This window comes from Manis javanica, chromosome 17 (genome assembly GCF_040802235.1).
Source record: "Manis javanica isolate MJ-LG chromosome 17, MJ_LKY, whole genome shotgun sequence".
In the NCBI taxonomy this organism is placed as follows: Eukaryota; Metazoa; Chordata; class Mammalia; order Pholidota; family Manidae; genus Manis; species Manis javanica.
In genome coordinates, this window is record NC_133172.1 from 16,460,919 (window position 1) to 16,487,382 (window position 26,464).

The window sequence follows — 26,464 nt, forward strand, 5'->3', positions numbered from 1 at the left end:
ACTCCTAAAAAGAGCACAGAACAAAACACCCAACATATGAAGAATGGAGGAGGAGGAAAAGAAGGGAAAGAAATAATCATCAGACTGTGTTTATAACAGCTCAATAAGTGAGTGAGGTCAGACAGTAACGTAGTAAACAACCTAACCTTGAACCTTTGGTAACCACAAATCTAAAGCCTGCAACAGCAATAAGGACATATTTTTCAGTAATCACCCTAACTGTAAATGCACTGAATGCACCAATCAAAAGACACAGAGTAATAGAATGGATAAAAGAGCAAGACCCATCTATATGCTGCTTACAAGAGAATCACCTCAAACCCAAAGACATGCACAGATTAAAAGTCAAGGGATGGAGAAAGACATTTCATGCAAACAACAGGGAGAAAAAAGCAGGTGTTGCAATACTAGTATCAGACAAAATAGACTTCAAAATAAAGAAAGTAACAGGAGATAAAGAAGGACATTACTTAATGATAAAGGGCTCAGTCCAACAAGAGGATATAACCATTATAAACATATATGCACCCAATACAGGAGCACCAATATATGTGAAACAAATACTAAAAGAATTAAAGGAGGAAATAGAACGCAATGCATTCATTTTGGGAGACTTTAACACACCACTCACTCCAAAGGACAGATCCACCAGACAGAAAATAAGTAAGGACACAGAGGCACTGAACAACACGCTAAAACAGATGGACCTAATAGACACCTATAGAACTCTACATCCAAAAGCAACAGGATACACATTCTTCTCAAGTGCACATGGAACATTTACCAGAATAGACCACATACTAGGCCACAAAAAGAACCTCAGTAAATTCCAAAAGACTGAAATCCTACCAGCCAACTTTTCAGACCACAAAGGCATAAAACTAGAAATAAATTGTACAAAGAAAGCAAAAAGGCTCACAAACACATGGAGGATTAACAACATGCTCCTAAATAATCAATGGATCAATGACCAAATTAAAATGGACATCTAGCAATATATGGAAACAAATGACAACAACAACACAAAGCCCCAACTTCTGTGGGACGCAGCAAAAGCAGTCTTAAGAGGAAAGTATATAGCAATCCAGGCATATTTAAAGAAGGAAGAACAATCCCAAATGAATAGTCTAATGTCACAATTATCAAAATTGGAAAAAGAAGAACAAATGAGGCCTAAGGTAAGCAGAAGGAGGGACATAATAAAGACCAGAGAAGGAATAAATAAAATTGAGAAGAATAAAACAATAGCAAAAATCAATGAAACCAAGAGCTGGTTCTTCGAGAAAATAAACAAAATAGATAAGCCTCTAGCCAGACTTATTAAGAGAAAAAGAGAATCAACACACATCAACAGAATCAGAAACGAGAAAGGAAAAATCGCGACGGACCCCACAGAAATACAAAAATTATTAGAGAATACTATGAAAACCTATATGCTAACAGGCTGGAAAACCTTGGAGAAATGGACAACTTCCTAGAAAAATACAACCTTTCAAGACAGACCCAGAAAGAAACAGAAAATCTAAACCGACCAATTACCAGAAATGAAATTGAATCGGTAATCAAAAAATTACCCAAGAACAAAACCCCCAGGCCAGATGGATTTACCTCAGAATTTTATGAGACATACAGAGAAGACATAACACCCATTCTCCTTAAAGTTTTGCAAAAAATAGAAGAGGAGGGAATAGTCCCAAACTCATTCTATGAAGCCAACATCACCCTAATACCAAAACCAGGCAAAGACCCCAACAAAAAAGAAAACTACAGACCAATATCCCTGATGAACGTAGATGCAAAAATACTCCACAAAATATTAGCAAACTGAATTCAAAAATACATCAAGAGGATCATACACCATGACCAAGTGAGATTCATCCCAGGGATGCAAGGATGGTACACCATTCGAAAATCCATCAACATCATCCACCACATCAACAAAAAGAAGGACAAAAGCCACATGATCATCTCCATAGATGCTGAAAAAGCATTTGACAAAATTCAACATCCATTCATGATAAAAACTCTCAACAGAATGGGCACAGAGGGCAAGTACCTTAACATAATAAAGGGCATATATGATAAACCCACAGCTAACATCATACTGAACAGCGAGAGGCTGAAACCTTTTCCTCTGAGATTGGGAACAAGACAGGGATGCCCACTCTCCCCACTGCTATTTAACGTAGTACTGGAGGTCCTAGCCACGGCAATCAGACAAAACAAAGAAATACAAGGAATCCAGATTGGTAAAGAAGAAGTCAAACTGTCACTATTTGCAGATGACATGATATTGTACATAAAAAACCCTAAAGACTCCATTGGAAAATGACTAGAACTAATATGGGAATTCAGCAAGTTGCAGGATACAAAATTAACACACAGAAATCCATAGCTTTCCTATACACTAACAATGAACTAATAGAAAGAGAAATTAGGAAAACAATTCCATTCACAACAGCATCAAAAAGAATAAAATACCTAGGAATAAACCTAACCAAGGAAGTGAAAGACCTATACCCTGAAAACTGTAAGACACTCTTAAGAGAAATTAAAGAGGTCACTAAAAAATGGAAACTCATCCCATGCTCCTGGCTAGTAAGAATTAATATCGTCAAAATGGCCATCCTGCCCAAAGCAATATACAGATTCGATGCAACCCCTATCAAATTACCAACAGCATTCTTCAATGAACTGGAACAAATAGTTCAAAAATTCATGTGAAACCACCAAACACCCCGAATAGCCAAAGAAATCCTGAGAAGGAAGAATAAAGTTTGGGGGATCTTGCTCCCCAACTTCAACTACAAAGCCACAGTAATCAAGACAATTTGGTACTGGCACAAGAACAGAGCCACAGACCAGTGGAACAGAATAGAGACTCCAGACATTAACCCAAACATATATGGCCAATTAATATACAATAAAGGAGCCATGGACATACAATGGGGAAATAACAGTCTCTTCAACAGATGGTGCTGGCAAAACTGGACAGCTACATGTAAGAGAATGAAACTGGATCACTGTCTAACCCCATACACAAAAGTAAACTCCAAATGGATCAAAGACCTGAATGTAAGTCATGAAACCATAAAACTCGTAGAAAAAAACATAGGCAAAAATCTCATGGACATAAACATGAGTGACTTCTTCATGACCATATCTCCCTGGGCAAGGGAAACAAAAACAAAAATGAGCAAGTGGAACTATATCAAGCCGAAAAACTTCTGTACAGCAAAGGACCCCATCAATAGAACAAAAAGGTATCCTACAGTATGGGAGAACATATTCATAAATGACAGATCCAATAAAGGATTCACATCCAAAATATATAAAGAGCTCACACGCCTCAACAAACAAAAAGCAAATAATCCAATTAAAAAATGGGCAGAGGAGCTGAATTGACAGTTCTCTAAAGAAGAAATCCAGATGGCCAACAGACACATGAATAGATGCTCCACATCGCTCATCATCAGAGAAATGCAAATTAAAACCACAATGAGATGTCACCTCACACCAGTAAGGATCGCCATCATCGAAAAGACAAACAACAACAAATGTTGGCGAGGTTGTGGAGAAAGGGGAACCCTCCTACACTGCTGGTGGGAATGTAAACTAGTTCAACCATTGTGGAAAGCAGTATGAAGGTTCCTCAGAATGCTCGAAATAGAAATACCATTTGACCCAGGAATTCCACTTCTAGGAATTTACCCTAAGAATGCAGCACTCCAGTTTGAAAAAGACAGATGCACCCCTGTGTTTATCACTGCACTGTTTAGAATAGCCAACATATGGAAGCAACCTAAATGTCCATCAGTAGATGAATGGATAAAGAAGATGTGGTACATATACACAGTGGAATATTATGCAGCCATAAGAAAAAAACAGATCCTACCATTTGCAACAACATGGATGGAGCTAGAGGGTATTATGCTCAGTGAAATAAGCCAGGTGGAGAAGGACAAGTACCAAATGATTTCGCTCATTTGTGGAGTATAAGAACAAAGGAAAACTGAAGGAACGAAGCAGCAGCAGAATCACAGAACCCAAGAACGGACTAATAGTTACCAAAGGGAAAGGGACTGGGGAGGATGGGTGGGAAGGGAGGGATAAGGGCGGGGAAAAAGAAAGAGCGCATTACGATTAGCTTGTATAGTTCGTGGGGGGCATGGGGAGGGCTGTGCAACACAGAGAAGACAAGTAGTGATTTTACAGCATCTTACTACGCAGATGGACAGTGACTGTGAAAGGGTATGTGGGGTGGGGGGGACTTGGTTAACATAATGTTCTTTCTGTAATCCAGATTACAGATTAATGATACCAAAATAAAAATAATAAAATAAAATAAAATAAGAAATAAAATATATATAGAAGCAAAAGGCAAAAAAAAAGAATAAATCTTAAAAATTTTCATTGTAATATGCTTTTATAACTATGTATGGTAAGAGATGTTAATTAGACTTACTGTGGTGATCATTTCACAGTATGTACATTGAATCAATATGTTGTATACTTGAAACTACTACAGATGTCAATTATATACCTCAATTAAAAAAAGTCCCTTGGGAACCACCAAAAGGCCTTTCATGTAAGTATCTTATACTGTAATTTATATAGATGTCCCAAGAATGGGAAGTAAAGGAGAAAGGGAGCTAACATTTATTAAACTTCTGATGTGTACCAAGTGTTCCATACTTATTTCATTCTCACCAACACTGAGAATGAGAACCTCTTGTTTACAGGTTAAACAGTTCACAGGTGTGATGTAGCTGCAATCAGAAGACATATCTGATGCCAGAACCCATGCTTTTCATAGCATGTTACAGACACCAGTGCAGGTAAAATAATCTGAAAGATGGTTTGTTAATTCTTTTTCTGAAGGAGCCAATATTAAAACTAGAGAGTTAATGAGAATCCATGCAAATATGTAGAGGCATAAACCACCTGACAGAGGTTGGGAGTCACCGGCAGGGAGGAAAGGGCAGTTAAAAATGTAACATGGGGAGAACAGTAAAAGATACCATACAACCAAACATGGACTAACAGTTACCAAAAGGAAAGGGACTGGGGAGGATGGGTGGGAAGGGAGGAATAAGGGGGCAGAAAAAAAAGAAAAGAAAGGGGGCATTATGATTAGCATGTATACTGTGAGGGGGGGGCACGGGGTGGGCTGCACAACACAGAGAAGACAAGTAGTGATTCTACAGCATCTTACTATGCTGATGGACAGTGACTGTAATGGGGTATGCAGGGGGTACTTAGTGATGGGGGGAGTCTAGTAAACATAATGTTCCTCATGTAATTGTAGATTAATGATACCAAAAAAAAAATACCATAGAAGACAGATTTGACTGGACAAGAATGATATTAAAATAAAAACATTAGACAATAAATATCTATGTCTATATCTAAGTCTACATCTACTATTTATATTCCCCACTTCCAAAAATGTATTTGAGGAGGCTAAGAGTAAAATAAAAAATTTTAAATCATATATAAAAGTCATGTCATATCAATATCAAAAAGTCAGGCTAAAATTATTACTCTGATAGATCATTGTCTGAAGTGCTGAGACTCCTGGCATTCAATGCAAAAGGGAAATACTATACAATGGATTATATGATTTCTATTTGCTTAGGACTATTTACAGGAGATAAGCAAGTCTTTGTTGAGAAGCATTAAAAAGACCTAAATCAACTAAGAGAGTATGTTATTAGAAGATTCCCGAATTTTCCATCAAAATCCCAAAAGATGTTAGAGTGGAACCAAGCTATTTCAAAAATTCATATGGAATGCAAAGGAACACAACCAGCCAAGACACTCTTGAGGAGCAAGGTGAGAGAACTTGCTCTGAATATCATAGTCATAGTGAGTAAGACAGCGTGGTATTGCTTCAAGGAGAGACAAACAGAACAGTGGAACAGAATACAGAGCTCAGAAACAGATGTAGACAAAGTCACGATTTTTTACTGAAATGGCACTGGAGATCAGTGTAGAAAAGACCTTTTCAATAAATGACACTAGAGCAACCAGATGCTCACATGTGATATACTGAAAAACAAACCAGAGCAGATGAAAATATCTGTCACATATACAACTGACAATCGACTAATATACAGAAGCTATATATGTCAACTACTATAAATCAGAGAAAAGCAACCCAATTAAAAATTGGTAAAATGTGTGAATAAGCATCTTACAAAAAAGGAAATCTAGGTAGGCAAGAATTGGTGTTCAATTTCATTGATAATAAAGGAAATATCGATCTAATGTGATAATATTAGATATCTACCAAATCGGCAAAAATTAAAAAGTCTGTTGATGCCAAGGGTTGGCATACATGTGGAACATAAGGAACCTTTGTATACTGCTGGTAGAAGTGAAAAAGCTGCACAGTATCTTTAAAGGACAGCTTGACATTGTCTAGTGAAACCGAAGACATACAAACCCTAGCCCTCAGCAATGTAATCACACTTTTAGTATACTAAGGAAACGCAAGCGCCCATGTACCAAAATATATGCACAAAATGTTCATAATCACACTGCTTGTAAAAGCCAAAAATTGGAAGCAAGTCAAACAGAATGTACAGGAAAAGTAGAATGGGTAGTTAAATTAGGACACTATCATACAGTGAAATACAATATATATAACAATGGAAAAAATGAAGTGTAGTTAATAAGAAACATGAATGCAAGTCACAGTTTTTATGAAAAAAGGCACAAAAGAATACCTGTTCAGACAAAGATAGAAAACACAAAAACTAAACCCATCTGGTTTTAGAATTCATATATAGGTACTAAAGTTCTAATGAAAGGCAAAGAAATGTTATCCCCAGACAAGCATAATTTTTTGTGATTGTGGAGGAGTATACCAGGGGCTTTAGAGATGTATTCTGTTTCTTGACCTGGGTATTCATTACATGGGTCTTTATAATTTGTTAAACTGCACAAGTAGACGTTATATGCTGTTTCTGTAACAAATTTGAAAGAAAAAAATAATAAGCCACAGGCAAATAAATATGCGCCTTTAAAAATGTCTCATATTAAGTTATGTAGGGAAAGTAAAATATAATTTTATGTGAAAATGAAGGCTATAAATTGTAAATGCTGAATTCAATTTTTAAAAATTCTATTTCATCTATGTACATAAAACATACCAGTAAGAGAATATCAAAAAGTCATTGGTTTTAACTGGGAGTTTAAATTTTCTTCACTGGAGATGGCCATACTTTCAGTTAGTTTAAATAATGTTTTACTTTTATAATCACAAAGAAAGTGTATTTTTTTTAAAAGGAGCATTAAAAAAATTATACCATTTGACAAATAAGAGGAAATCAGGTGCATATGTGTGGGTTGAGGTTTTGGAGCCAAGACCATTTTCCAGGGATCAGGTCACCTGATGGGCAAGAATTTTGAAGAGAAGGAAAGCAAGCCATGTCCTGATAAAGAAAAGGGGATTTCAGGAAACAATGGGAAACGACAAGCTAGCTACCTGGTAGGTGCCTTGTGGTTGTTCAACAGCCATTCTTGACTCCACTCAGGAAGCCTTTCAAGCAGAGCAGAGCTGGGAAAGGAGAAAGGAGTCAGGAAACACCAGGCTCTTCTGGCGGCCCAGGTCAACCTACCGCCCACCACGTACGGAAGTAGGTCAGACAAGGTTACGGCGTTCCTGCTCAACACAGGTAAGACCCGCTTATCACAGCAGGATCACTGCATTTCTCAAACAGAATCTGTCCCTGGGCTCACAAAGGTCTCCTGGGAACAGAGCGCTGGAGTCACAAAGGCACAGACAAAGGCGCCCATACCTACTGTGCTATATGGACAGTCACACAAACTCACACCCAGGGGATACGGGCACCCTAAACCTAAACACAATAAGCCGTACACGGTCACACAAACATACAGACCATGCGGACAAACACTGTCACAACTGCAGAGTCACAAGCACCCCACACACGCACATTCCCAGTGCCACACATCATGGGAACACAGTGACAACAAAGTCATACGCACCCTATAATATCACAAATACACACACCACGGAAACACAATCACAAATTCCACAATAAAGTCGTCCCACACCCACACCCACGGTTCAGCAAGTGGTCATAAACACATACACACCAAAGGGACAGTTTTACAACCGCAGTCAAGGAACCTCACGCTCGCAGACAGTGCCACACCCGGTGACATAATTAAACCTGGAGCACACGAGCACAATAAAAACGGTAAATCAAGCCCTCCTCCCCGCCCTCCCAGTTCGTACACACAGGAGACTCAGTCACAATCAAACACACACTCCTCACAATCTCCCCTTCTCGGCTTGCCCCTCACACATCCCGTACAGGCGGGAAGTTCCAGACGCGCCCGGCCCCAACCCCGGGTTCCAGACCCCCTCACCTACGCCTCTGGAGCCTGGTCTGCAGCACTCCACTCCATTTGGAATAAATCCAAGCCAGCAGCGCCCACCTAGCGCTGAGGCCGTTTGCTCCAGCCCGCCAGAAGATCCCGCCCACGCCTCATGAGGCCTGGACCTCGCGGGAGGGGCAAGTGGGCCTAGAGGCCTCTGGGATATGTAGTCCCGAAAACGACAGGATGCTGAAGGCTATCTCCTGGTCGTCCCAGTTCCGCCGTGGGACGAAGCCTGGACCCGGAGAAACTGCGTCCTCCGGCTCAGCCGCGCACCGGAAGCTAACGGGGGTCTTACCTGACGGCCTAAACTCAAACTAGGCCTACTAAATTGAGTAGGCCTCGTCCTTGACTTGCGCCCCTAGTTCGGCAAGAACCCCCCCCCCCCCCTTTGATACTTAACAAAGTTCCTCTTTGTAATTTTCTAAACACTGATTCCCTCATCTTGCTCATTGGTTATAAATCCCCTGCTACTGTTATATACTAAGTTGAGTTCAACCTCTCTTCCCGATTGCGATAGTGTTTGTTCAGTACTATCTTCCTTACCTGTTTATTTCGTCCGGTGCAGTTTTCCTTTAACACAACCCAGCCTTAGGGGACCGCTGTCTCTGGCTTTGGCAACTCACCCAGCAACAACTAAGCCCCACGGCCTCCTGGGAAATGTAGTCCAGGACTTCTCCAGGGGGTGGATGGACGCGGCCAGGTAAACAGCGTCCTCTAGGCACCAACTGGGGGCGTGCCTGGCCACAGTACCTGGAAGGCTGCTCCGAATGCCACTTTGGCCTGGGAGTGCGCAGATGCTCTCCACTCAGGGTCCTGCAGAGCGTGTCCGGAAGCCAGAAAAACGAACCCGAATGTGGCACCTGAACGCTGGAGGAATCCGCAAGGCCAGTCTTATGAGAGCGCCCCAAGGAGGCCCCGAGGGTATGAGACCGTGGTGAAACCGTGTGTGACTAGGTTTCAAGGGTAGTTGAGGGAAGGAGGAACTGCACGCAGGTAAAATGTGTGAGGGAAGGGTGGGGTCGGATTATGTGTAGCTTTGTAAAGATGGAGGGTCACATGGTGGGCGTGTGTGTTTGGAGTGACTGCGCATGGTGAGGCAAGATTGTCTATGGATCTGTGTGTATGTGTATAAGTATGTATGTGATCAGCTAACTGTGGGTCACCGCATAGGTGGCTGAGATTGTGGAGGAATTTGAATCCTTTCATTCTTCAAATTGTGATAATAAGGAGCTTCAATTTTAAGGAGGGAAAAGATACATAATTGATATAATTAATAACATAGCATTTTTATAAAAACCTTAAGGTTCCAAACATTTGTTCTAGAATAGAGTACCAAATCAGTATGACATTTTAAGCAGAGTATCTTTTGTTATGGGGTGCTTGTATTGGCTTATGTTCACAACCTTCCCCCTAGACACTTTTTCTTCTCTGTTCTTTGGGAGACATTGGTGGGATAAACATTCAGAGATAATAGCTCAATTCAACCAGGAGCATCAGCCACAATCAAAGAGATGTTCAGAGGAAGCTGTACAGGGATGTGATGCTAGAAAACTAGAGCAACACAGCCTTATTAGGTGTGGATAGCTTCTCTGCATTATCCAGCCTTTGAAAGTAAAGTGCCATTTCTTTTCCATTTCTGAAGTATTTATAACCTTTACAGGACGTAATGTAAAGCTTTGAGATGCAGGCCTCAGATATTCTCAAGCCCTCTGCTACATGACTATACATGCTACACATTGTTAAAAGTTAAAGTGCCATCAATATACAATCTTATGAAGGTTTCACATGAACATCATTGCGGTTTCAACATTCACCCATATTATCAAGTCCTTACCCCCCACCCATTGCAGTCACTGTCTATCAGCATAGTAAGATACTACAGAGTCATTACTTGTCTTCTCTGTGCTCTACTATCTTCCCTGGGACTTACCTATATTGTGATTGCTAATTATAGTGTCTCTTAATCCCCTTCTCCCTCCCTCCCTACCCGCCTTCCCCAACTTCTTCCTTTTGGTAACCACTAGTCCCTTCTTGAAGTCTGCGAGTCTGCTGCTGTTCTATTCCTTCAGTTTTGCTTTGTTGTGATACTCCACAAATGAGTGAAATCATTTGGTACTTGTCTTTCTCCACCTGGCTTATTTCACTGAGGCTAAAACCCTCCAGCTCCATCCATATTGTTGCAAATGGTAGGATTTGTTTTCTTTTTATAGATGAATAATATTCCATTGTGTATATGTACCACATCTTCTTTATCCACTCATCTGTTGATGGACACTTAGGTTGTTTCCATATCTTGGCTATTGTAAATAGTGCTGTGATAAATATAGGGGTGCATATGTCTTTTTGAATCAGGGATCTTGTTTTCTTTGGGTAAATTCCTAGGAGTGGAATTCCTGGGTCAAATTATATTTCTATTTTTAGTGTTTTGAGGAACCTCCCTATTGCTTTCCACAATGTTTGAACTAATTTACATTCCCACCCAGAGTGTAGGAGGGTTCCACTTTCTCCACATCCTCACCAGCATTTGTTGTTTCTTGTCTTTTTGATGTCGGCCATCCTAACTGGCATGAGGTGATATCTCATTGTGGTTTTAATTTTGTACATGCTCCACTTTTAAGGCAAAAAATAATTTACTTCGTTCCTTTTTATATGGTAACTTCCTTGAAGGTCCAGGCCCAGTCTGAGTTTGGGATGATACTTGAATTAAAATTCAAATCTTACATCATTTTCCCATCTGTAGGCTATCACATCACCAAACTAGGTGAAATCTTCAACTTGAACAAGAATAGAGGCCGTAGGTGATGAGTAGAAGAAACATCAAGGTTCTGTCTGAGTGAATGAGTATAAACCAGGAAGCTGTGCCTGGGACAAGGCAGAGCACAGATGTTCAGTGAGAGCTGTACCACTGAAATGTGTTTTCAAGACTTCTTTTAGGCCCTGCTCTTCTTGAGTTTCAATTAACATGAATCCTTCAGTCATTATTCTTTCTGTATCAGTCAGTGACCTCTTTTATTGAAGCAGATTCTAGAGGATCACATTCTCTTTATTTTCACAGTCTATACATGCAATCAGTCCTTATATCTGCAATCTTTCAAAGCTCTTCATGCTGCAGTTTCTTTTAATTACATTCCATTTTCTATCTTTCCATTGCTAAAAGCTTCAGGGTTATAATTTACATCAGCGTTTCCCATTGCCATTTATCCCCCACCATCATATTTCTGTAACTTCCATCACCTCCTGCAGTTGTTAGATAAGAAAACATTGCTGCTTTCCTCCTAGTTCCCCTTTTTTCCAGCTTTATTTTATTTTTTATTTAAACAAGGTTATAGTGAAAAAAGAAGCCTTCCTTTCACTATCTTTTCTCCACATGCATCTACTATGACTGGTGTCTTTTGAAATTACTTTGAATTATTCTGATTATACCAACATATCTGTGTACATATAGCCCCTCATCTTTACTTTTCATTGTTAGTATACATTAAAGTATTGTGTTTTTTACTCACTATTATTTCTTAGAATACGTTCCATTCATATTAATACGTATTCCTTATTCTTTCTTATGGTGGTATAATATTTTGTGGTAGGGGAAATGTTATACTTTAACTAATGCCATATTAGTGAATATTTAGGATGTTTTTAGGTTTATGCAATTCGGGAATGAATACCCTTATGTATTCAGCTTTGCATAAATGGATATATACATCTTTGTAATAAATTCCTCTAAGAAATGCTGGGTCAGAGGTTATATATAAGTACTTGCAGTCCAAATAAGATGAGTCACTTTATATTCCCACCAAAAAATACATGAAAGTGTCTATTTCCCATTCCTGTCAAATACTGTTTTTCTTCATTTAGCAGCTCAGTGTATCTCTTGAGCCATTTATCAGTGCCGGGAACAGTGGGAAGCATCTGTGAACAAAATGGCTAAAATTTCCTGTCCTCAAGTTTACATTTCTAGTTGGGGAAAGTAGCCAATGAACATGTAAATGAAATATATAGTATTCCAGATAAAGGTAAGATCTGTAGAGAAAAATAAAGCTTGGAAATGGGAAAGTGAGTGCCAAGAGATTTGCAATTTTAAATATGTGATTAGGAAAACCATTACTGAGAAGAAAATAGTTGAGTAAAAACAAAAAGAAGTGGTGGCATTTGAAGATATTCTGATAAAGAGCATTATAAGCAGAGAAAATAGCAAAACATAACTTCTGTGGATTGGATACAAGCCTATATATGCAAAGAGCAGCAAGTTGGCCAGTGTGAGAAAGTGCAGAGTAGAAGGTGAGGTAAAACAGCTAATGAAGGAACAGATTATAGAAGGCTTTGGAGAGCATTTTTTCTTGTTATTCTCAGTGAGATGTGAAAGCAATGGTGGGTTTGATCAGACAATTTAAAGGAGATCAATTGGGGGTGCTGAGTACAAAGTAGGATGTAGGGGGACAAAAAAGGAAGCTGGGAGGGTAGCTAATGTAATAATCCAGGCAAGAGATAATAGTGACTTGTTCTAGGGTGATGACAGTGGTAGTGATGAAGAGTTGGATTCTAGATATATTTTGAAGTTACAGATAAAAGGATCAGGCAATAGATTTGGTGAGGGAAACGAGAGAGAGGAACCTAGGCTGACCCAAGTATTTCAGCTTGTGAAACAAGACTGAAGTTGTCATTTACTAAGATAAAACTATAGAATGAACAACTGTTAGGGAACAGATCAAGAATTTGGTCTTTGCTCTGCTAAACTACCGAGACAGTCCATACTAAAAGGAAACATTTGAATGTTGTCAGTACCTAGTCATTTATAGCAGTGAAACAGGATGAGAATTCTAAGGAAATGTATTAAGGTGAGACTAAACATCATAATAGGTTGTAGTGGTCTGAAAGGGAGCAGCCAGAGATATGCCCATGTCCTTGACAGGAAAGGAGCGACACACAACAGCAATTCATCGGAGAGTTCCGCTTTATTAGGGAAAGGTGCTGGGTTATATAGGATGGGGCATAGGGTGATTGTGGTGTTACTTCTACGGGGCTGGTGCCTGTTGGCTAGGTGCTGGCATTGGGAGGGGGGCGAGAGGTGATTGGGCTTCAGGTGGCGCCGGCGGGAACCGAGGACCCCGAAAAGAAGCCGGAAGTTCGCCATCTTACTGGTGGGGACCCTTCATTCCCCCCTTTCTCCTCTATGGGTTTGTGGACGTTGCTTTCTCTCTGACTGCTTCCTGCTGAACAGGGGCGGAGAAGGGAGTGAGGGTTTGAGGATTGGGAGGAAAGGGTTGATAGGACTCCCCACAGTAAGGATGAGTAGATGTGGACTTCTTCAGGTTGGAAATCAATGAAGGTTCCCTGTAACCATAGGTTGAGGACCTGCTGATTCCAATGGTGCCAAGAGGATATGGGTGTCAGGAGCCAGGCGTCTGCGGCCATTGTTTCCAGGAACAGTTTCCAGCGGAGAGAGGGGTCCATCTCAGCATGTGGTGAGGAGGTCACGTGAGGGTGAGGGGTCTTCCGTGGCCAGAAGCTGGTAGTTCCTGAGTAAAAGCTGGTTGAAAGCTTGATTAGAGATTTTTCTGACTTGGGATTTGATGAATTTTATTATACAGGGTAAGAAGAGACAGACGAGAAGAATGACTATTATGGGGCCTGCAATGGGACAGAGCCAGGTGAGGAGGGGGTTTGTTAGTATTGAAGAGAATGGGTTGGAATTGGAAGCAGAGTGGAGGCTGGAGGCAAGGTCAGTGAGTTTGGTGATGTCAGTTTCTACAATGCCGGATTCGTTGATATAATAGCAGCACTCTTCCTGGAGGAAGACGCAGGTGCCGCCCTTCTTGGCTATAAGCAGATCTAGGGCCCGCCGGTTTTGAAGGGTGACTTTAGCTAGCGAAGTGACCTGTCTTTGGAGAGAGGCTAGGGAATCGGCAGTGGATGTCAGGGCTCCCTCAAGTTTGGCGTCGAGATCTCTAACTGCCCATAGAGAGGGACCCAAGGCTCCTCCCGAAAACCCCACCCCAATGGCTGAGGTGATTAAAGAGATACCGACCATGATGGGAAGGAAAGCAGCCCTTTTTGTGCGCGAGTGCAAGGGAGGTTGGAGCTCAAGGAATTCTGCCATGCTGTAAAGTGTAAGCTGTGGGATTAGGGTGACGAGAATGCAGGGTGTATCGGAGTTGAGAGGTAGTGAGTTGAAAAGGCTGCCATTACACCAAAAGAAGTGTCCCGGTTGTGTAAAAGTCTTAGAGCCGGAGGTAGGGGTGTAGATAGAGAGGCAGTGAAGTGCACTGGAGGGGGGTGGAGTTGGGCCTACACAGTGGTGGATGGTGAGGTTATCTGGGTATTCTGGTTCCCACAGGGGTATGTCTGCCAGGGGACGGAGGGGTTGTCCTTCTGCATGGAAGGAGTAGTTGGAAATATTGAGGGGCACGGCGGCCAGCAGTGGGCGCTGTAGTGATGCGCACAAGAAACAATTGGCGGTGTTGAGGGTGTGGTTGAGAAAGATGGTGGTGTCTTGAATGAGCTGTAACCAAGAGTAGGAGGAATAAGAAGATGAAGAGGCGCCGTCAAGAGTTTGGATAATGACTTTTTCGGAATGTCTGCTATCTGATGCAACTTGAGAGATCTGGGAGCGAGAGGGAACATACTCTCGAGAGATATGAAGGGTACCATGGGGGGGTCGAGGACCCCTTGTAGTAAACTGAGGCTGTTACTCCAGCAGCCCATCGAGAGTCCCAGGGATCTGGGATTGATAAGGAGAATGAGCCGTTGGGATATTTCATGAAACGGTTGGAGGAGTAATACTGTGGGTACTGGAAGTCACCCATGTAGTGAATGGTGCAAGACCAGTAGGGGCATCCCCCGTAGGTGTCTTGCCATCACCTGCAATAGGCTTGTCTTTGGTCATAGAGGAAGCAGAGGTAGGGAGAATAAAGGTAGCTATAAATGAATACTTCAGTGGAGGGAGGAAAGTGGAGGTACAAAGGCTCAGAGCAGCCTTTCAGAGGGCAGTCTGATGTGGCAATGAGGGCAGTAACTTTTGTTTGATGCTGTGTGTAAGTCTGCTTGGCTTTGAATCGCCATACAAAGGAGGGTGGGGCGGCAGGGAAGACAATAGGAATGAGGGAAAAAAGCGAGAGAGCAGTAAAGGAGGAAAAAGTCATGATTCAGGTATGGATGGCAAAGGGGGTGCACGGGAGATGCGGAGCTTCAAGGGATCAGAGGGATGAGGCGTGGTAGCGTAGACAGCGTCTTGGGCTGTATCCGAAGGACTCTGGATTGTGACTGATGGGTCTTGGGTGTCCAGAGAAGGTGAGTCTTGGGTATTTGGTTTCAACCTGGAGATATGAATCCAAGGGGTGACAGAGTTATCAGGCAGTGAGAGCTTGGCGGCCGAGGGGGTACAGAGAATAACTGGGTGTGGACCTTCCCATTTCGGGGTGAGAGAGGGCTGATCCTCTGGTGGCTTATAAAACACTAGTTGGCCGGGCTGTAAGACAGGAGGATTTTGGGAGGCGGATGGATCAGGAAGGAGCCAATCCTGATATTTCCACAATTCAGTGCGGAGGAGAGAGAGTAGTGGAAGGGCTATATTGGGAGGAATTGGTCCTTTGTGGGAAGGGAGCCCCGGGGGTAGAATCAGGCGGCCGTACATGATCTCAAAGGGTGACAAGAAGGAAGGTTTCTTTGGGAGGGCTCAAATGCGGAGTAGAGCTAAGGGAAGTAAGCGAACCCAGTCAAGGTGTAGTTCTAGAGATAGTTTGGTCAGGATGTCTTTTAGAGTCCTATTGGCTCTTTCTACTTTTCCTGAAGCTTGTGGTCGATAAGGACAATGTAAATGCCAGGGGAGCAAGAGCAACTTGGAGAGGTTCTGGATAATTTGGGCAGTGAACTCAGGGCCGTTATCTGATTGGAGGGAAGTGGGCATCCTGAACCTAGGAAAGATCTGGGTGAGGAGGATAGAGGCAACTACGGATGCTCGTTTGTTAGTGGTGGGGAAAGCTTCAACCCATCCTGAAAATGTATCTACTAGCACGAGTAGGTATCTGGTACGTCGTACAGGGGGCATGTTAGTGAAGTCTATTTGCCAATCTGCAGCGGGGACATTACCCCTTGCTTGATGAGCTGGGAAGGGTCGGGCTTTGAGGGGGGTATTAGGGTTAGTGCGTTGGCAGATGGTGCACTTGCAGGTGATTTGGTTAAGTAGGGTTTTGTCTTCAGGAGAGAGAGGAAAAAAAGATTGTAAAAAATGGATTAAGGATTGGGGGCTGGGATGGAACAGGTCATGTAAGAGGCGGAAGAGAGACTCTTTGTCCTGAGAGCAGAGGGCGTCTTGTGATAAGGCTAAAACTGCAAGGGCAGGCGGATTGTTGTCTGGTGCGTTTTCTGATAGGGCAACTGACCGGGCTACTCTGTCGGCCTTGTTGTTACCTCTTGCAATGCGGGAGTCATCTTTTTGATGTGATTTGCAGTGGACTATGCCTAGTCGGTGTGGGAGTTGTGAAGCCTCTAAAAGTTCAGTAATTAAGGCTGAATTAGTTATGGAATTCCCTTTTGTGGTGAGGAGGCCTCGTTCTTTCCATACTGCCGCGTGGGACAAGAGAATGTGGAATACGTACTTGGAGTCAGTGTACAATGTGAGAGACGTGTCCCGGGCCAGAGTGCAAGCTCTGGTGGCTGCAATGAGTTCAGCCTGCTGATTGGTTGTACCAGGGGGTAGGGCTCGTGCTTCAATGACATCTTTGAGGGAGACTACTGCATATCCTGAGTAGTGGATGCCTTCATGTTTAAAGGAGGACCCATCAGTAAACCAGATGAGGTCGGAGTGTGAGAGGGCTCCTTCAGAGATCGTGGAGTGGCACGGAAGGAAGTTGTGAAGGGCTTCTAGGCAATCATGCGAGGGAGTATGAAGAGAGTAGGGCAGAGGAAGAAGAGTGGCCGGATTTAGGGGCGGGCAGGGGAGGAAAGAGGACAGTAAGGTCAGGAGTCTGGAAGGGGGGAGAGTCTGTAAACTTTTGTAGGTTAAGAGATCTTTTAGGTGATGTGGGGACAGAATGGTAAGGGGCGCTCCGAATGTTAGTTTATGAGCTTCTTTCTGCAAGAGCTGTCCAGCGGCTAATGCCTGTAGGCAGGGGGCCCATCCCCGAACTGTGGGGTCTAATTGCTTGGAGAGATAAGCTACTGGGGCAAAGGATGGGCCATAATATTGGCCTAGGACTCCTAGAGCTTGACTGGACCTCTCATGAATGTATAATGAGAAGGGTTTTGACAAATCAGGGAGATGGAGAGCTGGAGCTTTTACAAGGGCTTGACGGAGCTTAATGAAGGAGTGTCGGGGTGAGTATGATAATGGTTCTTCAGGGGGGCCCTTGCTGAGGTCGTATAGGGGTCTTGCCAACAGGGAGAAGTTAGGGATCCACGCTCTAAAATACCCAGCCAAGCCTAGAAAGGAAAGGATTTCTGTCTTGGTTTTGGGAACTGGGCAGGTCAGAGAGGAGTCGTTTTCTGTCTAAGGTAATGGACTTTCTTTGCTGAGACAGAAGGAATCCAAGGTAAGTGACAGAAGGGGAAGAGATTTGAGCTTTGACAGGGGATACTCGGTAACCTCTGGAAGCTAGAAGGTTAAGTAGAGACGCAGTGTCAAGTTGAGACTGTTCCCACGAGGGACTGCAGAGCAGAAGATCATCTACATATTGTAATAAAGTGGACTCGGGGTGATCATGGTGAAACTGTTTGAGGTCTTGAGCTAGGACTTGTCCAAAAATATGGGGACTATCTCGGAAGCCTTGTGGTAAAACTGTCCAAGTAAGCTGTACAGAATGTCTGGTGTATGGGTCCGTCCAAGTGAAGGCAAAAAAATCTTGGGAGGAGGGGTCTAGAGGAATAGAAAAAAATGCGTCCTTGAGATCTAGGACTGAGAAGTGGGATGCAGAGGCAGGGATCTGCGATAAAAGGGTGTATGGATTTGGAACTAAGGGATGGATAGGGACAACGGCTATGTTGATGAGGCGAAGGTCTTGGACAAGGCGGAAAGATCCGTTGTTTTTTTTCACAGCTAATATGGGGGTATTAAATGGGGAGTGAGTGGGTCTGAGGTAGTTTTTGTTTAAGAGATCTTGAATGATGGGTTGGAGGCCTATGAGGGCTGAAGTGGTTAGGGGGTATTGGGCCTGACAGATATACTGAGAGGGGTCACGTAATTTGATAGAGGCAGGGGGACATAGGGCCATGGAGGGGCTTGTAATGTCCCAAACTTTGGAATTTACAGGGTGTATAAGGGCAGAACTGGAGCTTTCATTGGGGAGAGGGGGGTTGTCGGCTATGAGGGCCATCAGAAAGGGAGTACTGGGGGCTGTGGGATTGGATATAGTTATGGAAACGTGGAGGAGGGAAAGGATGTCCCGTCCTAGTAACGGGATGGGACACTTTGGCATAACTAGGAAGGAGTGGGAGAAAGGTATGGGACTGTCTAGGATTGTGCATAAAAGGTGGGGGGGTTTTAATGGGAAAATCTGTTTACCTCCTACCCCGACTATAGGAGTAATGGCTGGCGTGGTAGGGCCCCGGTATTCTCGCAAGACTGAGAAGGTGGCTCCTGTATCTAGGAGGAAGGAGATGGGGCGACTGTCTACTGTTAAAGTAACCCTGGGCTCCTGTTTGGTGATGGAAATGGTCGGGCGAGAAGCTCCCGGGCCCCGTCAATCTTCTTCTGCCAGCCCCACTACGGCGGGCTTAGGATGGGGGTTGTTCGTCCAGCCTCCCCTTCGGGTGGTTGGGCAATCAGACCCCCAGTGGCCCTTTTTGTGGCATCTGGGGCATGGGGTGGTAGGAGATCTGGGGGAGGGGCACGCCCTTGACCAATATCCCTCTTTTCCACACTTGAAACAAGCTCCTGGCGGGGGGGGGCTTGTTTGTAGAGGGGCGCCCAGGTTGTGGTTTTATCAGCTGGGCCAACATCTGGAAATTGGCCTGATCAGCTTTTTGTTTACGGCGTTCTTTCTCCTCCTCCCGGTTATGGAAGACTTTAAAGGCCACTGTTAGGATCTCAGTCTGTGGGGTAGCGGGGCCCTGTTCTAACTTTTTGAGTTTAGCTTTAATGTCGGGGTAGCTTTGAGCTAGGAAGTATGTCATAAGGACCTGTCTTCCTTCAGGTGTTTCTGGGTCCAGGCTGGTATACTGTAATAGGGCTTGAGTGAGTCTATCTAAGAACTCGGAGGGGGTTTCGTCTCTCTTTTGAATTATGTCTTGGAGCATTTGAAAATTGACTACTTTACGAGCTGCCTTTTTTAGACCTGCTATTAAGCAGGAGGCAAAAATATCTCGAGAGTGGAGACCCACAGGGGTGTTATAATCCCAGTGTGGGTCTTGTTCGGGGACAGCAGTGGGACCAGGGGGACAGGTGGGGTCAGTCCTGTGGGTTTCGGTAGCATGCATTTGGGCGAAGTCCCAAGCTCGTCTACGCTCCTCAGGGAGGAGTGTATTGGCCAGGAGCATGAAAATGTCATGATGCATGAGGCTGTAAGACTGGAGGGTCCATTGAAACTCCCTGATGTAGGTCGTGGGATCAGTGGAAAAGAAACCTAGGCGTTTCTCTAGTTGGGCTAAATCTCCTAAGAAGAAAGGGACGTGAACGCGCAAGATGCCTTTGGATCCTGCTACCTCCCGGAGCGGGGCGATAATTTTGGGAGGCCCTCGGGACCGAGTCTGAGGGGGACTGAAGGGTTCTGGCTCAGTCTGTGCAGGGGAAACAGGTAATGGGGGCAAAGCCGCGATAATTTTGGGAGGCTCTCGGGACCGAATCTGAGGGGGCAAAGACGGACGAGGCTCTTGGAACTTAGTTAGAGGGGGGCTGAAAGGCTCAGGCTCGATTTGCGGGAGGGGGGAAGGTGAGGGGGACGGAGGAGGAGGTGGTGAGGTGCAGGAGGAGATGGTGGAGGAGGGGGAAGGGAGAGGATGGGAGGCTTCTGCGGGGGTGGAGGCGGCGGCGGCGATAGAGGAAGGGGGAGGGGCTGTTGTAGGAGAAGAAGGGGAAGGGAGAGGATGGGAAGCTTCTGCCGCGGGGAAAGAGGCAGCGGTGGCGGCGGTAGAGGAAGGGGGGGCTGTTGTAGGAGGAGAAGGGGAAGGGAGAGGACGGGAGGCTTCTGCCATGGGGAAAGAGGCGGCAGCGGCGGCGGAGGGTGGAGGGGTTGTAGGAGGGGGAGGGGCTGAAGGGGGAAGTCTGTATGGCGGAGGCTCGTCGGCCGGGTCGAAGGTAATTGAAGAGGGACTGAGAGTGTGTGGAGGGGAGGGAGACGGCTTGCAGGCTAGGAGAACTTGGGGCGGGGAGCAGGTGGTGCAGAGGCTGGGATTTTGAGCTAGGAGGCGAAAAGCTTCGATATAGGGAATCTCCTTCCATTTTTTCAGGCGCTGGCAGTAGTTAAAGAGATTGCGAGTGATGTTAGGATCAAGAGTTCCCCCTGCGGGCCATTGGTTGTTATTGTCTAAGGGGTATGTTGGCCAATCTTGGGAGCAATATTTACGGAGAAGTTTTGGTTTTATATCAGGCGTCAGGGAGAGGGTAGCTAGATGCTTAAGCAGGCATTCAAGAGGTGAACTTTCAGGGAGGGATGAGGAGGCTCCCCTGGCTAAGGGACAGAGAAGGAGACAAACAGGGGAAGACAAACGGAGATCCTCGGACTGGAGGCAGACCACAAGGAGACAAAATGGCTAAAGGACAGAGAAGGAGACAAACAGGGGAAGACGAACGGGGATCCTCGGACTGGAGGCAGACCACAAGGAGACAAAGGGCGTCCCCGATGATCCTTGGTGGTCTGCGGAAACTCGTATACGAGTCGGAATTTCTTGGGAAGTGTGGGTCGTCACCCAGACTTCCCTAAGAAGGCAGAGTGCCGGAGTCACGAGGTACCTAGCGCTAGGCGTTTTCGGCAGACCGAACAGGTTTCGGCGGACGGAACAGAAGGAGGAGGGGGCGGGAAAGGGAGCGTTCTCATCCGCAAAGGAGTCACCTCATTTATGGCTGTTGGAGGGGGAGGGGGCTGAGAGTTTGCTGCAGCTGTGAAGGCCTGAGTTGGGGGTTTATGGCTTTTGGAGGAGGTGCCTGAGGGTCCGCTGCAGCCGTGAAGGCCTGAGGCGGGGATTTATGGCTGTCGGGGGAGGGGCCTGAGGGTCCGCCGCAGCCATGAAGGCCTGAGGCGGGGAGCGTTCCCTCCTCGTCCCCGAGCGTCAGGGCCTTGCCCGACGATCACGGTCAATGGCACTGCGATAGCTCAGGGAAGAGTGGCCCACTCCGGGGAAATTTTGCTTAAAAAGTTTCAGCTGAGGCGGGGGTTTATGGCTTTTGGAGGAGGGGCCTGAGGGTCCGCCACAGCCGTGAAGGCCTGAGGCGGGGAGCGTTCCCTCCTCATCCCCGAGCGTCAGGGCCTTGCCGGACGATCACAGTCAATGGCACTGCGATAGCTCAGGGAAGAGTGGCCCACCCCAGGGGGGACTTACCTAAAGGCCAGAGAGGAGTGGTGAGTGTGATGAGCCAGCGCTGGAAAAAGAGGACGAGGGCAAGCTGCTGCTGGTGTTGGGGGAAGACGGGGCCCAGTTGGGGTGTCCCGTCTCCCGGGTTTCGGCACCAATGAAAGGAAAGGAGCGACACACAACAGCAATTCACCGGAGAGTTCCGCTTTATTAGGGAAAGGTGCTGGGTTATATAGGATGGGGCATAGGGTGATTGTGGTGTTACTTCTACGGGGCTGGTGGCTGTTGGCTAGGTGCTGGGATTGGGAGGGGGGCGAGAGGTGATTGGGCTTCAGGTGGCGCCGGCGGGAACCGAGGACCCCGAAAAGAAGCTGGAAGTTTGCCATCTTACTGGTGGGGACCCTTCAGTCCTAACCCCTAAGACATGTTAATGTGATGTTATTTGGAAAAAGGGTCTTTGCCGATGTAATTAAGTTAAGGATCTTGAGGTGAGATCACCCTGGGTTATCTGGATACACCCTAAATCTAATGACAAGTGTCTTTATAATAGAAAATAAGACACAGAAGAAAAGGCCATATGAAGACAGAGGCAGATATTGAAGTTATGCAGAAATAAGATAAGAACAAGCAAGTCTAGTTCTGATTGCTGCTTTCTGTCTTGGGAATGTCTTGATTTATTTTTTTGCCTTTTCATATGCCTTGTAATTTTTTGTTGTTGTTGAAATCCAGAAATTTTGTTTAGGATAGTAGTGTGCAGAAAAGAGTTAACATAGCAGACCTGAGTGATGGCCCTTAGCTTGCATCTAGAACTTAGATTTTGAGAGCATTTCCACTATCCTAACTGATAAGAGTGCCTTGCTATGCCTGAACTGTTCGTGCAAACAGTATGTTTATGCTAAACAACTGCTTTCCTTCTGGGAGTCTGAAATACTGATATGTGCCAGGTGGGGATGCTATGTGGCCAGCCTCCAATAAAACCATAGGTACTGATTCTAATGAGCTTTCTGGTTGGCAACATTTCACATGTGTTGTCACAACTCATTGCAGGGGTAATTGTCCTATGTGTCTCCATAGGGAAAGGATCCTTGGAAACATGGCCTGGATTTTCCTGGACTTTGCCCCGTGCATATTTCCTCTGCTGATTTTGTTTTGCATTTTTTGACTGTAGACTTCTCCCAGTGAGTTATTGGACCTTGGAGGTAGGGTTGATCTTGGGGTCCTACAACAGAGTAGTAGTAGAGAAAAGTAATTTTTATGCCTAAACATTTCCTTCTGCAAAACCTTTAGAGTTTTGAGTTAATCAAGTTAGGAGTTTGAACTACTAAGCAAGATAGGAGATTCATACAACTTGATTACATTTATCTAAATTTCAAGGATAACTGATAAGCCAAGATATATTACCCTTAATGGTCAGGGTAGTGGTCAGCTGGAATTTAGGGATCAGAAATGATGACCTGAGGTGAGTGTTTCTTCCTGAGATACCAACAATCTTAGTATTTCTTCACTTGTATGTGGTTACACTGAATTTATACGGTCTATGCATTTTTCTTCAGCTATTTCCTATTTCACAATACTAAAATTTTAAAGGAGTTTGAAAATACTGAAAAAAATTACTTCTCTGTCACAAAGTTTAGATATGCATCTAAATGATGAGCTCATAGGAAAGGAAGCAAATGAGAAAAAGCTGACAAGTATTAACTTCAGCAAAAAGAATGACCCAGACATGAATGACATTTACAAAACACTGGCCTAACCATGAATATTAAGCCAAACACTTTAACTTGGAAGATGGGAACAGGATATTTGTGGATGTGAAGGCTGCTACACCTGGGTTCAAGGAAGAGTTCCCATGGGTCTCAGACAGGGCGTCTCCCTTGGGCCGGGCACCTCGTAGATCTGTCAGGTAGAGAGAGAGGCATGAGGGGCTGGGGAAGAGGAAGATAAGGTTCAAGGAAAAAAACTGCCCAAACTCTGTCCAGGTAGCGGGGGAGTCCCACCTGAAGACATCAACGGTTTTGTAGGGAAAAAACTTCCTTGCCAGTTGGGACCAGGCCAAACAGGTCCCAACCGGATCCCAACATGGAGCATTGGAATAACACTTAGAACTGCCCAAACCACATTTCATCATGGCAAAGGACAGAAGCACTGGGAAGGATAGATGCATAGATGTACCTGTCAATCAAATGACCCCACCTTGTCAAAGAGGCACCTCCTAGCCAGAATGTAAGAGAAAGGCCTCCCACCTAACAGATGGAAGCCTTTATCTACCTTGACTCTGACCCACTCCTGTATTCAAATCAGACTTTTTTTCTGCTTCGCTACTGTATCTCTGCCTCTGAATTCTTTGTTTTGGTGGGGACAAGAACGGAGGTGAACAAACTCCAACCGCAAGAGATCCATGCCATCCTACTGCCAGGCCTGGGCTTGTGGAGTAAGAGGGTTCCACCTGGCCAGGCGGAGGCGCAGGTTGAGGTGGTAAGGACTCGCTGGTCACTTGGCACCGCCTTCCAGAACATTTTTGCCACACCACATCTGTCCCTTGCACAATCAGCGAGCTCACATTGAAAAGAACTGGGGCCTCTCTGGTACATGGGCAGTTCTGGACTACATTTCCCAGGAGCCACTGCATCCAAGGCTCCTTCTTTCCAAAGACGAGGTTGGCTTATTGTCCAGGATTCTAGGCGGAGCACACGTTTGCGGAGGAAGAGCAGCACAGAGGATTCGACTGAGCCTTCCGTTTGTACGCGGCATGCAACTCACTGAAGCACTTGAACGGATGTGAGCAGTGAGAGCGATAGTCTTTGTCGAGGTAAGGGATTGGGCCAACGCCAAGGCCTGTGTATTGGGACCCTCCGGCTCTGGGCTCTTGCAGACTGTCCCCACTCCGAACTACATTTCCCAACAGCCACAATGCCCGAGGCAACTTCCTTTCCGCGCATTGGCCCTTTCAGGACTTTAGAGGGAAATCACGCGCGGGTCCGGTGGAAACTTCGACGGCTGGGTTCAAGGGGTCCGCAGCGTCGGTTAAGTGAGGCTAAGACCCGGAAACAGAACGACCCCTGAGGGGCCGAGGCTACAGGGAGGGCAGTGAGGTGCTAAGGTTTTCGAAATCCGAAGCTTCGCCTGCCAGGAGGCCTGGGAGGGAAGGTGGTGGAGAGCTGGGTATGTGTACCCCCGCGCGCCAGAGTTCACAATGGGTACGGTGCGTGCAAGTGTGAGGTACCAGAATCGCACCAGAGTCGTAAGGTGTGTGTGTGTGTGTGTGTGTGTGTGTGTGTGGTGTGTGTGTGTGTATGTGTGTGTGTGTGTACGCACGCACGTGTATGCGCACGATGGTGACGGGAGCTGTGTGTGATCGTAATGGACTATTTAGGCGTGACTGTGCATGTTTGTGATTGTGACTGAGTCCCTAGGTGAGTGATCGTGTATGTACCTGTGGTAGCAGTGGCTGTGGGGCCAGAGACAAAGAACTGAGCACTGCATTTAATAACATTCAGTCATTCGTGCATGTGTGGAGAGCAATTTCTGAAGTGGCTCTGTTAGTTGGATTGGAGTAGGGTAACGAAGAATGAAGGGAAAGAATAGGAGACAGTGTACACAACATATTCCAAGAGTTTCTCTGTAAATAAGAGTAGAGAAATGGAAAAGCAACTTGTGGAGAGAGAAATAACCTCTCAGTGTGCTGGTGGGAATGAACCATGAAAGAGGGAGAAGTAGAAATGCAGGTAAGGGTGAATAAACCAGGCTTATCGGTATGGATGTACTGAAATTACAAGAATAAAAGAAGGGTAGTAGTGTTGCAAAGAGAGCCATGAAGTCAAGTTTTCAAAAAACAAGGTAAAATAGTCTGTATTTGTTAGATGTAAGCAACAGTGAGATGTGGTGAGTTATGTATAATATCATGGAACTAAATTAAAAGCTAGCGCTTTTGTGGAGGAGGGAGAGAGAATGGTCTGAAACTAATAAGAGCAAGGAGGACCCTCCTGTCACATTTCCAGACCAAATGGTAGGGGGAAATGAAGGGCCCCCACCAGTAAGATGGCAAACTTCCAGTTTCTCTTCGGGGTTCTCAGTTCCCGCTGGTGCCACCTGAAGCCCAATCACCTCTCGCCCCCCCTCCCAATCCCAGCACCTAGCCAACAGCCAACAGCCCCGTAGAAGTGACACCTCAATCAATTCATGCCCCTTCCTATATAACCCAGCACCTTTCCCTAATAAAGCGGAATTCTCCAGTGAATTGCTGCTGTGTGTCGCTCCTTTCCTTTCATTGGTGCCGAAACCCGGGAGACGGGACACCCCAACTAGGCCCGTCTTTCCTCCGACACCAGCAGCAGCTTGCCCTCGTCCTCTTTTTCCAGCGCTGGCTCATCACATTCACCACTCCTCTCTGGCCTTTAAGTAAGTTTTCCCCCCGGAGTGGGCCACTCTTCCCTGAGCTATCGCAGTGCCATTGACCGTGATCGTCCGGCAAGGCCCTGACGCTCGGGGATGAGGAGGGAACTCTCCCCACCTCAGGCCTTCACGGCTGTGGCGGACCCTCAGGCCCCTCCTCCGACAGCCATAAATCCCTGCCTCAAGCCTTTACGGCTGCGGCGGACCCTTAGGCCCCTCC

General features: G+C 45.2%; 2 protein-coding genes across 15 annotated transcripts in view; one reads left to right on the forward strand and one right to left on the reverse strand.

Annotated features, from left to right (window-relative positions):
- The window catches only part of LOC108401837 (uncharacterized), a 66,652-nt gene extending 57,561 nt beyond the window's left edge, over positions 1–9,091 (reverse strand). For 4 of the 14 annotated variants that reach the window (XM_073226224.1, XM_073226220.1, XM_073226222.1 and 1 more), the window contains exons 1-2: positions 8,956–9,091; positions 7,493–7,564 (exon numbers count right to left, since the gene is read on the reverse strand). The gene's annotated coding sequence lies outside the window, so the exon portion shown is untranslated. Of the gene's footprint in view, positions 1–6,872; positions 6,972–7,492; positions 7,565–8,400; positions 8,933–8,955 lie in introns of those variants that run through there. The other 10 variants (XM_073226228.1, XM_073226227.1, XM_073226225.1 and 7 more) reach the window with 7 other exon arrangements.
- A 131-nt stretch (positions 9,092–9,222) lies between these two features.
- The window catches only part of ZNF790 (zinc finger protein 790), a 49,998-nt gene continuing 32,756 nt past the window's right edge, over positions 9,223–26,464 (forward strand). The window contains 1 exon segment of the mRNA XM_037013916.2: positions 9,223–9,333. The gene's annotated coding sequence lies outside the window, so the exon portion shown is untranslated.